We start from the raw sequence: 14,962 nt of genomic DNA on the forward strand, positions 1-14,962 counted from the left end.
CAAAGGCACCTGGCAGAAAACAGGGAATCGTGCCCATGTTAGAGGGCACAGGGCATGTTTGTTAGCATTGGTAAAGAAATAAAGAGTCTCCTATGCCCTTTATGAATCATTGACAAGGTTCTGCTTTTTGTTGTTTTTTTTTTTTAAGAGGCAGCATGTTAAGGACAAATGGTCTTCAGATAGCTTGAGAATTGAGGAGAAATTTATATAGGAGAGAATACAGTGGGCTCTGGGTAAATTTGATGGGCCCCAGGTGCTGTAGGCTGGCACAGGCATAAGGACAGAGGCTGGGGAGTGAAGGAAAGAAGGCTCTGAGGAGTACAGAAGAGGAAGGAGGGACTTAGGGTTAGCAGGGCGGAGCTGGATGTACCTGTAAGCTCAATAGGTACAAGACTGGGAGGAGTTTGGTGCTTAGGAAAAAAGCAGATGCACTATTGGGAGTCTTGTAGAAGCCATTGGAGAGGGGACTAGGGCTGTCCCTTGGGAGAAATTGGGCCAGGATAGCTTAAGAGGGAACTTGGCATTTCAGGTGGAAAGTGGGAGAATCTGATTAGGATTTCTCTCCCCTGAATCCCTTCTGCGCTACTGTAGGATCTGACTAACCCTCGAGAAGCTGGGAGAGGCAATCAGGTTGGAACCAGAAACTAACCAGTAAGGTGAGTTACCACCAGGGAGAGACATACTAGAAAAGGGGATTGCTTTTGAGTTAACTGGGTGAGTCTGGTCACCTGCCTCACTACTATTCTCTGAATCTTGGATCCTAGGATTTAATAGGTGTTTGCATAAAATGAGATGGGGTGTGGGGGAGGAGGATAGAGAGAGAACATGCACCTTGGAGAGTCTTTACCCAAGTCAGAGAGGAGAAAAATCACAACCCCATCATCCATAACCCCAGATGGGCCAGCTGTGTCTACATGTCAGTTCTTCCTCACTGTGGCCCAAGCCAAGCTTGGGAACTAGCCCATTCATTCCTTCCCTATTTACAAGGAAGTTTCCCCAAACCCATAGACCTACCAGACTGTCCAACTCTATTGGACAGGTCAGAAAGGTACCTCTTTCCTCTCCACGTCATTTTTACCCAGAGCAAAATTTTTAATATGCCCTGCAAGTAAGAACAAGTCCTGAGGCAACAACCTTCTAGAAAACTAGCAATTGGTTCCTAGAGCAAAGCTGCCCCACAGGCTTTTAGGAACAAAGGCTACGGATTGGAGAACGCCCTTTATGAAAGCGAGTTGAGCACTGAGACCAAGAAAGAGTTCACTTGTGACAGACAAATAGGAAAATTGTAGAAGTAAAGACAAAAAAAAATGGAGAAGGGTGAAGAAAGAGTAGGGCATAAAGAAAAAGATGTCCCCAGACAGAAGGGAGAAAGTATGTCCCTGGGACCAGGAGACACAGTGGTCACTGGTTTTACTCATTCTTTGTTCCCCATGATAAGTGAGTGCCAAGAGAGCTGCAGATTGACGGCTGGGTATGTGGAAGTTGAGCACAACAGAAAGGCCAAAGGTGTGCTTGTAATGAGTAGGAATGTAAGAAAACCTGAAATAATTAGAGTGTGCTAGGAACTGTTTGCTCCAAGCCTAGAAATAGCAGGAGATTTGATTCTACCATCCCACCCCCAAGGCTGTTTAGCTGTATGTGCTATGAGATATCCATAAACATGTACATATTGTTTTTCCATCCAGTTCAGTGATGGTGCTGAGACTTATCTATATAGGAATAGATGGAATAGGTCCTGGGCCAAGTAATCTATGACAAAAGCAGGATTTGAACCCAAGTTCTCTAAGTCCAGATCGAGCACTGCTTCTATCAGCCAAACCTTAGGGAGAGCTTGGCATGTAGCCCTGAGCAGAGCATTGGTTCCATATTAGGTAAATAACCTAACTTCCAGTCTTCAACCTTTAAGTACAGTGGAAAGAATTCTAGATTTGGAATCAGAAGACCTGTGTCCAAATACTAGCTCTGCTCATTATTGCCTAGGTGACCTTGGACAGATTAATGTCTTTGGGACTCAGTTTCCTTATCTGTAAAATTAGGAGGTTGGGCTAGATGACCTATAAAGGTCCTGATCAGTCTAACTTTATAATCCTTGTTAAGACTGGAAAACCTATCCATTTGTTGTAAAGGGGCAAAGATAGATCCCAATCATTATCAAATTGATCAATCAACAGGCAGTTATTAATTGTCTAATATTAACCTGCACCGTTCCTATGACTGGGCTGGGTAACAAGGAAGTGGAAGACACCATCTCATTTGACAGAGCTCCTGGACAATAGGGACTGGTTTTTGAATTTCTTTATATCCCTATCACTTAGCTCAGTGCCTGGCAGTCAGTCAGCATTTATTTAACATTTGCCAGGTGCTATGTTAAGTGATGGGTATAACCAGAAAGAGTAAAACCCGTCTGTTTTCTCCAGGAGTTCACACTCTTAGTGGGATGAAGTCGGTGTTTAAGAAATGCTTATTGATGTGAAATCCCTATTGGCTCAAGGTTTAGGGTTTTGAAGATCAGGTAGCCAAGAGGAAGACACCTTCATCATTTCTCTTTCCATATTCCTAGTCTCCAGTCCCAAACTTCCCACCCTGATTTTAGCCTCACAGATGCCCCACATTGGAACTGGAAAAGTTCAATGCTCAGTGACAAAAGAGTCCCAGAGCAGGAAATAGTCTTTGGGGCTGCCCAGGAAAGCCTCTCTGGAATGTTTGGGACTAGCTCCAAGAGCCACAGGGGGCTGGAGGGGTTTTTTTTTTTGGTTGTTTTGTGTGGGTGGGTGTGTGTTTTAAGAGAAAATAATGATATCTTACCAGCTAAATCCTTTTATCTGGGCAATTAACCACAGTCAGAATGGCACAAGGTCTAAGATGACTGAAGGCCAGGAGCCAATTTTCAAAAGTAGCAAAAAGGATATTTTGGTGAATTCTTGTTAAACCAGTGCAGAAGTTTAAAGTGAATTTAGAAGAGGTGATAAAAGTAAAGTAACTGGAATAGTTAAAAGGTAGTGTGGCTGGGTCAGCCAGTGAAATGGACAACTGTAAATGGTCAAGGTAGATATTGTTTGGCTGTTTAGAAGGGGCTAGACAATGTCATGAACACCTTAGAGCTGAGTGAGCCAGAAATCCCTCTTGGGCACTAGTTGATTGGGGGTCAGGGAAAAAACATTCAATAATTTGTCTGAAGTGTATCTGCAACCATCTCTTGAGAGACTGGTTCAAGAACTGGAAGCCAGAAGGACCTTAAGGTAGATTGGCGGAATTTCTGAATAGCTGGGGCTGTGCCAGAGGAGGGGCTTTGTTAGACCACCAGGGCCAATTTAGGTGAAATCTGACCCAAGGCTCTTAGCGGTGCCCTCCCCCGGGGGTGGGTGTGGGACCTGACGCATTCTCCTCCTCTCGAGCGTTCATCTTTACCTGATCTCTGTGATTTTCAGAAAGTTCCAGACAGCCTGCCTGGGGAAAAGGCCCTTCTGCAAGAGAGTGTCTAGGGTTTCCTTCTTTCTTGCAGTGCTCTCTGAATGGTTCCACTCTCACCTGCTTCCTCCCCAAGGACATCATTTTCCAGTCCCCTCACTTTCCCAAACCCAGTTTCCTTTGTTCATTGTGAGTGGTTCTTGGCACAGCTGCCACTCTTTCCCACTCTTCTGGTGGCTGCAGTTACCAGACTGGGAAGTTGGACCAGAGGAGGAGAAAGGAGAAATGCCATGTCGTAGGGGACCTCTCAGCTCACCACACCCTACTGCAGATTGGTAGACAAATCTCCCAAATTTGGCATCCGATCCCTTAGAAGAGAAAGTATGATAGAGAATGACTTATTTCTCAGGGAAAGAGAATTTTACCTGAGCTTAGGTTCCAAGTTAGAATTTAATTTATTTGTGGCTAGAGCTGGTCCAGGGATAAAGTAGGTCGATCAATCTGCCTGTGACTCCATGTCTGGAGAACCCCCTCCATTGCTGTCAGACCCAGGCCCTTGGATTGGCAAAATACCTCAGACAAATGACAGGTAATGATAATGGTAATAAACAATAACATTTTTGTTAGAGGTTCTTAACCCTGCTTGTGTCATGGATCCCTTCCCAGAATAAAATTTTAAATAATATTTTAAAATGTATACATACATACATAAGGTTACAAAGAAAAACAATAATATTGAAATATAATTATCAATTTTAAAAAAGTTCCCAGACACCAGGTTAAGAAGCCCTGATTTACATAGCATTTTAAGGCATACATTAATATTATCATTATAAGGGTCACATTATTATCTCATTTGAGTTCCATAGCAACCTATATTTTTACAGATGAGGAAACTGAGGCCCAAAGAATTTAAGTGACTTGCCCTGGATCTTCTCACTAATGTGTCAGAGACAGGATCCGAATGCAGGTCTTAGGGACTTAAAGGGACATCTACCATGTCACCCAGATAGAGAAAAGGTGGTAGTGCATTAAACAGAAAAATTAAGGCTCATATATTACCATTGCCATGTTAGTTATGATTGGGATTGATTACCTGGAAAAAATTACATCCTTTAGTTACATTTATCTCAACTCTGACACTTAAATTTAAAAAAAAAATCCTATGTGACCTTGAGCAAGTGACTTGACCTCTGATCCTCAGTTTCTTCATCCTTAAAATGACATTGGAGTAGGTGACCTCTGAGGCCCCTCCCATCTCTAAATCAGTGATCCTGTGTTTTTCTCCTTGGCTTCTGCTTTATGCTGACATACTTCTCTGACTTCTGTCTTTCTGGTTATTCTCCGACCTCTGCTGAGCAAAGTTGCCTCTGACATTCATTTGTAAATGTTAGCAGTCTAATTTCTCCATCCAATTCAGTCTGCCCCAAGCTTTGTACCTCACAAAGAGTGGGCCTGACTGTGTCTTGTTCCACAGCTCCTCACCAGCGAAGCCCTGAACAATGCTCAACTTCAAATCAGGTGGGACCTGGCTTTGAATCCTGTCTCAAGATCCTAGCTTTTGTGAGGCTGGAAAATGGAATCTCTCTGGACCTCAGTCTCCTTCCCTGTAAAATGAGAGTGTTGTACTTGACCTCAAAGGTCCCTTTTTAGCTCTGTATCTCTGATCTGGTGGAAGCAGTCCCTTCGGCTTTTTTAGGTTAACTCGATATAAAAGGGACTGTGGACTGCATTTATGGCAAAAAGTTGGAGGTGGAGAGAGGATAGATTTGAGTGCACTTTCAAGCTTGACTCCTGTTCTTTCATTTGTACCTGTGGTTCAAGGAACACCTCCTTAGGCCTGGCCTCAGAGATATGTGGAGTAGGGAATTGTACCACTGTGAGGGGAAGGACACCAGGAAGCCCCCCTGCCCAAATGTAGCTCTTGGACAGCTCTGTCCCTGAAGTCTTAAGTGCTACCATCTTTCATTTCTTTTGAGTTAAGCCCTCTCCCTGGGTCATCTTTTGAAAATACAAATACTACAGTGAAAGAGGTAACCAAATGTTAAGTTCCTAATATGGAAAGGGAAATGCACTTATCAGGGACTTCATTCCTTAGCCAGAGAGAACAGTGCAGCCTGGGAGCTCAGGTTAGGGGTAGGAGTGGAGAGAAGAGGGAAAGAACTCTACTAGGAATTCAGGGCCAGTAAATACAACTTTGCCAAAGACTAGCTTCAGGCTTGCTCTTTTTAACTTCATTTGAACAGCTACCCGGTGGTGTAGTGGATAGAGTGTAGGACTTGGGGTTAGGAAAAGCTGAGTTCAAATCTTGCCATAGGTACTATGTCACTCTACACAAGTAATTTAACCTTGGGTTTCCTCATCTGTAAAATGAGGACATTATACTACATAACCATTGGGGTGTCTTCCAGCTTGTGAGCTATAATTCTAAGGCAATACTTCCTCTTGAGGTGCTAAATTCCATCAGAATACAAGCTTTTTAAAGACATGGATTGTTTTTCATTTTATTTTTATATCCCTACTGTGTAGTGTAGAGTTTCAGTTTGCACATATTATCTCATTTAGGCCTCATCACAACCCAGAGGGGTAAATATTATTACCCTCATTTTCCAGTTAAGGAAACTGAGGAAACAGAGGTTAAGTGATTTGCCCAGGGCCACCTAGCTAGTAAGTGTCAGGCAGGATTTCAGTGAAAGTGTTCCTGACTACCATGTCACCTAGCTAGGGAAAAAAAGATGTTAGGGAGTAAAATCAGTAATAAGAACGTAATACACAGTTATAAACAAAGTCTCATTTAAGTGTCTCGAGCCAAGCAATCTAAATTTTTATCCCTAAATATAGCTATGAATCTGCTTGAAATACTCAAACTGTCAGATGAAAAAAACCTCACATATAAAAATATTAGCTGGCATTTGTATATTACTTTAAGGCTGGTTGCAAAGTTATTGACATGTTATTTCATTTGGTTCTCACAACCCTATGAGATAAATCATTTTATGATCCTCATTTAGATGAAACTGAGACTGAAGGCATTTAAGTGATTTCCCCAGAGTCACACTGCTCTTAAAGTACCTGAGGCAGGATTTGAACCCAGACCCTCTGACTCTAGAGCCTTTTCTGTACCATGAAGAATCATTTCAAAGGTAACCTAGTCTTTTTTTAGGACACTAAAATCCCTACAGCTCCCAGTAATTGGAGCTGCATTATGGCAAATTAAGGCCTAGGCCAAACTCATCAGGGCTGTGCTTTGCGATGAACCTGCCTGATGCCCAGTCTGATACCCAATTCTGGTTGCCTGTGCTGTGGGCTACAACCCCCTTGCCTTTTCCCCTCTGACTCCTCCAATACATATGCAGATCACAGGCAGATGGGTCATTAGCTGCCCTAACTGACCAGCCTCCTGACACAGCTGGCTTCTAATTATGCAGCAAAGGCAGAGATTCTGGCTCAGTCCAACCCAGAGGTTTTCCTTTTTAATTAGTGTTGTTATAAACTGTTAATTAAGTTTTCCAGCAGCAGCAGTTGTTCCCTCTTGGAATGGAAGTCCACAGTGACTGGAGCAGTCCTGCTGTGTGCTGCCCTCACCAGCTTCAGTTTGGGATAACACATCTTTGAGAGACCTCTCTGATTTTAAAAGGTCTCCTTGCAGAGCAGAACATCTGTCTGCAGCCACCTAGATCTAAAGGACATACAAGGAAGCCTTATGCCTTGAAGGCGAGATCTGGGGTTTTATGGGACCTGGGCAACACCCATAGTGACTATAATAAACACAACCTTCCTGCTTGCTGGGACTGCTTCCAATGGTGCGAGTTAATAAAATAATAGAATGTAGACAACAACCATGGCGGCCTTGGGTGAATGATGAACCGTTGTGACCTCTGGTTCCTATTTGGAGATCAGATAAGGGCTATATTTGGAGTCAGGACTATAGCTCATATCTGGTTACTATTGGTCTCACCTTGGGTAAATCTGGACCTTAGTTTCTGTGTTTGCAAAATGAAGGGATTGGAATTATATGACCTCTACTAGACTCCCTTCTGGCACCAAATATAAGATCATATGGCCCAAGTGAACAAATATTTCTTTTAAACAGATGCTATGAGCCAAGCCTTGTGCTCAACAATGTACATGCAGCTTATAGCTTGTCAGAGAGACTCGAATGAAACAATTAGATAAAAATACAATGAAGTGTATGGTTCTTAAGGGCACAGGTCATGTAGCTGATTAGTATAATTGGAGTTCAGAAAAGGGAGACTATTAAGGTGGAGGGAAAGAGTCTGGCTATGTAGGCAGACAGACAGAAATAATTAAGAAAGGGCCCTGCCTCCAAGGAGCTTAGAATTTCAGAGACAGAGCAAATGAAACAGTGGAAAGTACTGGTCTTGGAGTCAGGAAAACCTGAGTTCAAATCCTTCCTCACACACTTACTAGCTGGTGTGGCCCTGGGAAAGTCTTAGAGCCAGCCTGCACAACATATGGCCTACACTGCTTGCACCCCACCAAAGGATTTTAGGTGGCCCTTGAAAAATGTAGAGAATGTAAAAGAAAGTGAAGATGTAAGGAGTGCTTTGTCCGAGCCCACTTAACCCACCTTCTACTAGTCATTGTTGTGCCAGTCGGGCAGCTAGGTGGTGCAGTGGATAGAGCACCAGTGCAGGAGTCAGGAGGACCTGAGTTCAAATCTCTCCTCAGACACTTGACATTCACTAGCTGTGTGACCTTGGGCAAGTCACTTAACCCCAATTGCCACATCCTGGGTCATCTCCAGTCATCCTGATGAATATCTGGTCACTGGATTCAGATGGCTCTGGAGGAGAAGTGAGGCTGGTGACCTGCACAACCCTCCCTCACTCAGAACAAAGTCAAGTGCAAGTCATGTCGTTATTTCTCTGATGGCTTGGTCTTTTTTGGCAACGAAGGACTAACATACACATCATGCCCATCATGTGCTCACATTGCATCCAGGGCCATCCCTAGTCATCCTGGTGAATATCATGCCACTGCAGCCAGATGGCTCAGGAGAAGACGGTGACCTTGCACAGCCCTCCCACACTCAAATCAAAGTCAACTGCAAGACATGTCATCATTTTGATGTCATGGTCCTCTTCGAGGGCAAAGGACAAACAGCAAGCCAGTCATGTAACTTGGCCAATGGGTTGTCACTATGTACACTCTCCTGTTTGCCACATGACCTGTAACAATCAACCATCATCAGTCTGTCTCTAGTTATCTTGACTTGGAAAGTGAGCCACTAGAATGCTATCTGTGGCATGAAGAAGTTTAGCCTAATTTAATTTTGACCACAACCCACTGCCAAGTTGTACAGGACTGATTTAGAGGAACAACCACCTCCTTCATGATTGACCCTGTGCCTCTCTTAAGGAAGCCTACAGATCTGTCTGCCTCAGTTTTTTTCGTCTATAAAATGAGGATGATAAAAGCACCTCCCTCCCAGACTCCCAGGGTTGTTTTGTGAATCAAATGAGTTCACATTTGTAAAGTGCTATATAAATGCTAGCTATTAACATTATTATGGTTGTTGTGATATGAAAAAAGACATACATAAAAGTGCATAACTAATCCTAGATGTCCAGGGTAAGATTTCTAGATATCCCGATTCTAAGTCCTGGTCTTACCCAGGACCTCAGAGTTGAAGGGGATCTCAGAGTATGTAGTTCAAATGATCCCTAAAACTTCATCCCTCTGCAACACCCTAGACAAGCGAACTTATTTAGAGCCTCTGCTTAAAACACCCAAATCGTAAAGAAGCCCATCTATTACCGGTTCCATTCCAGGATTCCTCTCATTGTGAGGCAATTTTTCTTGACACTGAGCAGAAATCCTGCTTCTCTATCTTTTCTACCCACTATTTCTAGTCATACCCTCTGGGGCCAATTAGAGCAAGTCTAATCCCTCTTTCACAAGATAGCCCTTCAAATATTAGAAAGCAACCTTCCTGTTCCCCCTAAGACTTTTCTTTTTATAGCTAAATATGCATAATTTCTTCAGTAAAGTTTCCTGTGCTCTGGACTGGGAATGAGGGTAGAATGGAGGGAAGGAAATAAGCGTTTATATAATACCTGTGTGCTAGACCTTGTGCTAAGCACTTTACAGGTATTAATTCATTTGTTCCTCACAACAACCCTGGGAGGTAGTGCTGTTATTATCGCCTTTTTATAGCTGAGGAAACTGAGGCACATCCAGGTTAAGTGACTTGCCCAGGGTTCCCCAGCTAGTAAATGTCACAGGCTGGATTTGAACTCTGGTCTTCCTCAGGTCTACCAGAGACAGCACTTTCTCCATCTACTGCGCCATATAGCTCTAAGCCCCTAACCATATTGATTGCCTGTATCTGAACATTGTTTATAAAGGTGTTAATTTGGTGGTCCAGTCCTCTAAAGTAGCATATAGTAGATAAAGGTCTAGTCCTCTAAAGTAGCATATGGTGGTTAAAGGACCTGACTTGAAGTAAAGAAGACCTGAACGCAAGTTGTGCCATTTCTACTTGCTAGCTGAGATCCTGGGCAAATCAGCCACAACTTCACAGGGTCTCTCAGCTACCCCTCGGTCTATAATTAGGTTGTTGATCTGTATCATGGGAGAGCATTTCTCCATAATAATGAAATCAGTGGCCTGGATAACCCCTAACTCCCTCCCTTAAAAGTCTACCAATGTTCTTCCTAAAAATGTATTTGGAACTGAATACAGTATTCCAGATGTGATTTGATTAGGGCAAAGTTTAGATTTTAAACTTTAGAGGGAGAGCCACCTCCCTCCTACTAGGCAGACACTGTGCCTCTCTTGATGGAGCCTATGTTAAAATAAACCTCCATTTACTACACTGCTCTGTCTCTAATTTGAAAGGGAATCATTCCTTTCAACCAGTCATTCAACCAGTTCTGAGTCATTGTGCTCCATATCGATCCATCTTGTCCACAAAGAGATCATGAGAGCTCTTGTGAAATACTTTGCTGAAATCTTAGGATACTTAATCAACCACATTCCCCTGATCTACCAGTCTCCTGACCCTGTTTAAAATATACAATGAGGTTAGTCTGGCATGACCTGTTTTTTGATGGAGTCATCTTAGTGATCACTACTTCCCTTTTTGGATGTTCACAAACCACTCATTCACTACCATCTTCTAAAATTTTGCCAGAAATAGAAGCCAATCTCTCAAACTATTGTTTATAGACTATTTTCATTTGTTCAATCAATTTCTATCTGACTCTGTGACCCCATTTGGAGTTTTCTTGGCAAAGATACTGGAGTGGTTTGCCATTTCCTTTTTCAGTTCATTTTATTGACTAGGAAACTTGAGGCAAAGAGGGTTAAGTGACTTGCCCAAAGTTGCACAGCTAGCAAGTGTCTGAGGCTAGATTTCAGCTCAGGGAAATGAGTCTTTCTGACTTCAGGCTCAGTGCTCTATCCACCTACTTTCTTCCTAAAAAACCAAACAAACAAAAAATAAAACCCCAAGACATCTACCCTTCTCTTATTTTGCAGCATCTCTACCATTCTCCACACTTTCAAATACAGTATCATTCAAGGTTGGGCCAACTAGGTGGCTCAGTGGATAGAATGCTGGGCCTGGAGTCAGGAAGACTCACCTTCCCAAGTTCAAATCTGGCCTCAGGCACTTACTAACTGGATAACCTTGGGCAAGTCACTTACCCCTGTTTGCCTCAGTTTCCTTTTCTGTAAAAAATGAGCTGGAGAAGGAAATGGCAAATCATTCGCACCATCTTTGCCAAGAAAACCTCAAATGGAGTCACAAAGAGTCAGATATGACTGAAAATGACCAAACAACAACTAACTCAAAGTGGTGGTGGCTCTGTAGTCATTTCAGTTAGTCTTTTTAGTACATGGGATTAGATCCATTCAAGACTGATGACTTGGAACTCTTTGAGGGAAGAAGCCAAGTACTCTCTTCCTATCTCCTTACTTATCTTGGGTTTCGACTCCTCATTGACTATTTTGTTTTGTCTCTTCCAATCTATAGACCATTCTTCTTGGCAGAAAGAAAAGAAACAAAAATATTAGTTGAATAGTTGAACCTTCTTTCTGCAAACCCGTATCTTAATCCTACCAACCCCAAGCAGCATTTTCTTTGATCCTTCTCTTTTCTCCAACATAGAAAGCCTACTATGCCTACTTCAAAGTTCTGCACACAGAGACAATCAGTAGATGTTAACTGATTTTTTTAAGCAAACCAGAAAATAGTTTTCAAATTGCATTTCAAAAGTGAACTTTCTACTTTTTTCTACACTGTCTTAAATACATGCAATATCACCTCACTCCCACCCTGGAAGTCAGTAGTAAAAAACCTTTCCCCACCCCCAAATACAACATAAACTCTAGTTCAGAAGTTCCCAAATTTATTTGGCCTACTGCCCCCTTTAAAAAAAAATAACTCAGTAACCCGCTGGAAATCTACTTTCTTTAACTCTTTAATGTTTTCTTTACATTTGCATCATTTCAAAAAAATGTAAATTTTTAAAAAATAATGCATCTTAAATTTAATAATTTATGGTAAACTTATGGGGTTTTCCTGCATTGACATTTTGATGATGCAATATTGCCTCATGTAATCATATAGAACTGTATTATAAACAAGTCATTACATGCACATGTTCCTGCCGATGCATGTTGGACTTCCTGGCAATGTGCAATACTCTTGCCTGCCAACACTTGCTTGTTAAGATCTGTCAGTGGACTTGATCACTGATGGGTTATAATTTGCATTTTGTGTGTTTATTTGGAAAGTAATGTAATCACTATGATTTTACTATGTTACATAACAGATGAAATATGTACAAATAGTTTTTCAAAATTTTCCTATGCTTCCAACACCCCCTTATTTTTATTCAATACCCCCCAATAGCACCCAAGGCTACTACCGCCCCCTCATCATCATCATTCCAGCGCCTCCCAGAGGGTGATACTTCCTACCTTGGGAACCTATGGGATCAATATAGGGTTTCCCAAAAATCTTAGTGTAGGTTTAAGCCTCTTATATACTTTAAATAAGGGCAGCCAGGTGGTGCACTGGATAGAGCACCAGTGCAGGAGTCAGGAGGACCTGAGTTCAAATCTATCCTCAGACACTTGACATTCACTAGCTCTGTGACCTTGGGCAAGTCACTTAACCCCAATTGCCTTGTCCTGTGTCATCTCCAGTCATCCTGATGAATATCTGGTCACTGGATTCAGATGGCTCTGGAGGAGAAGTGAGGTTGGTGACTTGCACAGCCCTCCCTCACTCAAAAAAAACAAAGTAAAGTGCAAGTTAAGTCATTAGTTCTCTTATGGCATGGTCTTCTTCAGTAACTGAACACACATAGATACTTTAAATAAGTACCTTGGGGCAGGGACTGGTTTTTAAAATTTGTTTTTCTTTTCTTTTGTTTTTGTCTTTGTGTCCTTGTACCTAGTACAGTGTTTTGCATATATTAGATGCTTAATAAATGCTCAAGTTATTGGATTACTGTCTAGAATGAGAGAAGTGGTTGTCCTCCCTAAACTTTGCCCTAGTCAGTCTACCCAGGGAATACTGTATTCAGTCCCAAACACTATGTTTTTAGGAAAGACATTCACAAACTTAATCAGTATAACATCTTTGACTGGGATGAAGCCCTAGACTTGGAATAAAGAGAGATTTAGGTTCAAGCCCAACCTCAGATCCTTCAGACCCTGGGCAAGTCATTTAACCTCTAAAATAATAGCTCAAATTCCTAGGACTTATCTATATTGGTAGTTCCCTACACAGAAGAAATCTTAGATCTCTGAGGATGAGTTGGAGATAGTGATGGGGTACAGGCTCTGGAAACCCTCTTGAACTCTCCTTGAATCTTCCCACTTGATCTGGCATTGCCCTGAGGCTGTAATCCCCTCTGTCACTCTTAACCTAGCCCAGTCCTTCTTGTCTATTACCTCCCGATGACCTCTGGCTACCTCCCATCCTTGATCCTATCTAAACCTCATTCTCTTGGTTCCTGGCCTCGGACCTCTAGTCACACCAGACTACTGACTGCTCCCGTCAAGATCCTCCCCAGACCCCTCTTCCAATGACCCCAGACTACTTAGCCAATCCTAGATCCCTCCCACAGTCTCTAAGATCCATCTCAGCCTCTGAAGATGTTCATATTCAATTTGGCCTACTTACTTGTCAATATAAGAATCACAAACGCTCAGATTCCTTAAGAGTCTGGCTAATACGGTGGATTTGTTTTAATAAACCTTGTCTTTGGCTAACAGAAGGCTTGGGCTGAATTCATTTGGGCAGGATCTGCATATCACTATTTCAGGGTCCCAGCACCCTAAACCTCAACAACCCAACTCTAGTAGAATGACTGTTTAACGTAAAAAAAAAAATCAGTGGAAAACATTTTTGTCATATTAATCAAATTTGAAGGCGATAGATAATTCTGAAAAGATGTAATTAGACAGAAAAGACAAGCCAAATCTAGGAAGTTGAAATTTAATAGTGATAGGAATACTGTTCATATAAAATATAATATTCTCTTCTCTATCAAGAAGATACCTCCTTCTTAATAGAGATAAGTCTACACAAGTCTTATAGAATTTGGGTGGTAAGATGGCACTGTACTTTGCCCTGGTAAATCTTAGAATAATGTATTCATTCTTTGAGGGAGTGGGGAGGTAGGGGATAAGATTGGGACATTTTTAGGAAGCATATTGATAAACTGGAGTGTCCAGAGGAGGGCGACCAAGGTACAGTATCAGAGACCACTTTCTATTAGAACTGGTTAGTGGAGATCTTTAGCTTGGAGACTTAGGGAGGAGAACATGACAGCTATTTTAAAATATCTGAAGGATTGTCCATTTGGAAGACAGTGTCCTCTTGTCCTTGGAGGACAGAAGTAGGAATACCAGGGATGAGCTGCAAAGAGGTACATTTGTGCTCAGAATAAGAAAAGACTTCCCAGAAATCAGAGATGTCAAAAAGTGGAATGGTTTACCCCAAGAAATAGTAGGTTCCTCTCAATAGGAGTCTGCGGGCAAAGGCTGGATGCCCACTCGCTGGGAAGTTTGTATATGGAGGGAAATCCAGTTCACAATATGAGCTGGGTTAGGCCAGTCTCTGAGGCTGGTTCTATGTTCTGAAATCCTCTGAGAATTACAAAATTAATCATTCTTGTGCCTGAGACGGGATTTGAGACATCTTTTTCTGGAGGCATAGGGTGCTGAATTTCCGAGCCCAGAAGACCTGATTTCGAATGTTGTCTTAGACACTTATTTAGCTGTGTGACCCTGAATAAGTCATTTACCACCCCCCACCTGGCCTTTTGACCCCAGTCTCTTCATCTATAACAATACCTATGTCACAGGGCTGTTGCGAGGAATCAATTAGATGAACTTTGCACACTTTAAGGCACTATAAAGATGCTCCACCTAATTGCTTCTCAGCCAACCCATGTAGCAAGGGGGACTTTTTCTAATGCATTACTGAGATTCAGGTATAACATATCTATGACATCATCTGATAAAGAATGTTTAAAACTGACATTTCCATGGGTTTCTAAAGTGCTTC

At 42.2% G+C, this 14,962-nt stretch overlaps 1 protein-coding gene across 1 annotated transcript in view; it reads left to right on the plus strand.

Annotated features, from left to right (window-relative positions):
• The first annotated feature begins 434 nt into the window (after nt 1-434).
• The window catches only part of TMEM184A (transmembrane protein 184A), a 61,413-nt gene continuing 46,885 nt past the window's right edge, over nt 435-14,962 (plus strand). Inside the window, exon 1 of the mRNA XM_072597730.1 lies at nt 435-656. The gene's annotated coding sequence lies outside the window, so the exon portion shown is untranslated. The remainder of the gene's footprint in view (nt 657-14,962) is intronic.

Source organism: Notamacropus eugenii, chromosome 3, assembly GCF_028372415.1.
Source record: "Notamacropus eugenii isolate mMacEug1 chromosome 3, mMacEug1.pri_v2, whole genome shotgun sequence".
NCBI classification, from domain to species: domain Eukaryota; kingdom Metazoa; phylum Chordata; class Mammalia; order Diprotodontia; family Macropodidae; genus Notamacropus; species Notamacropus eugenii.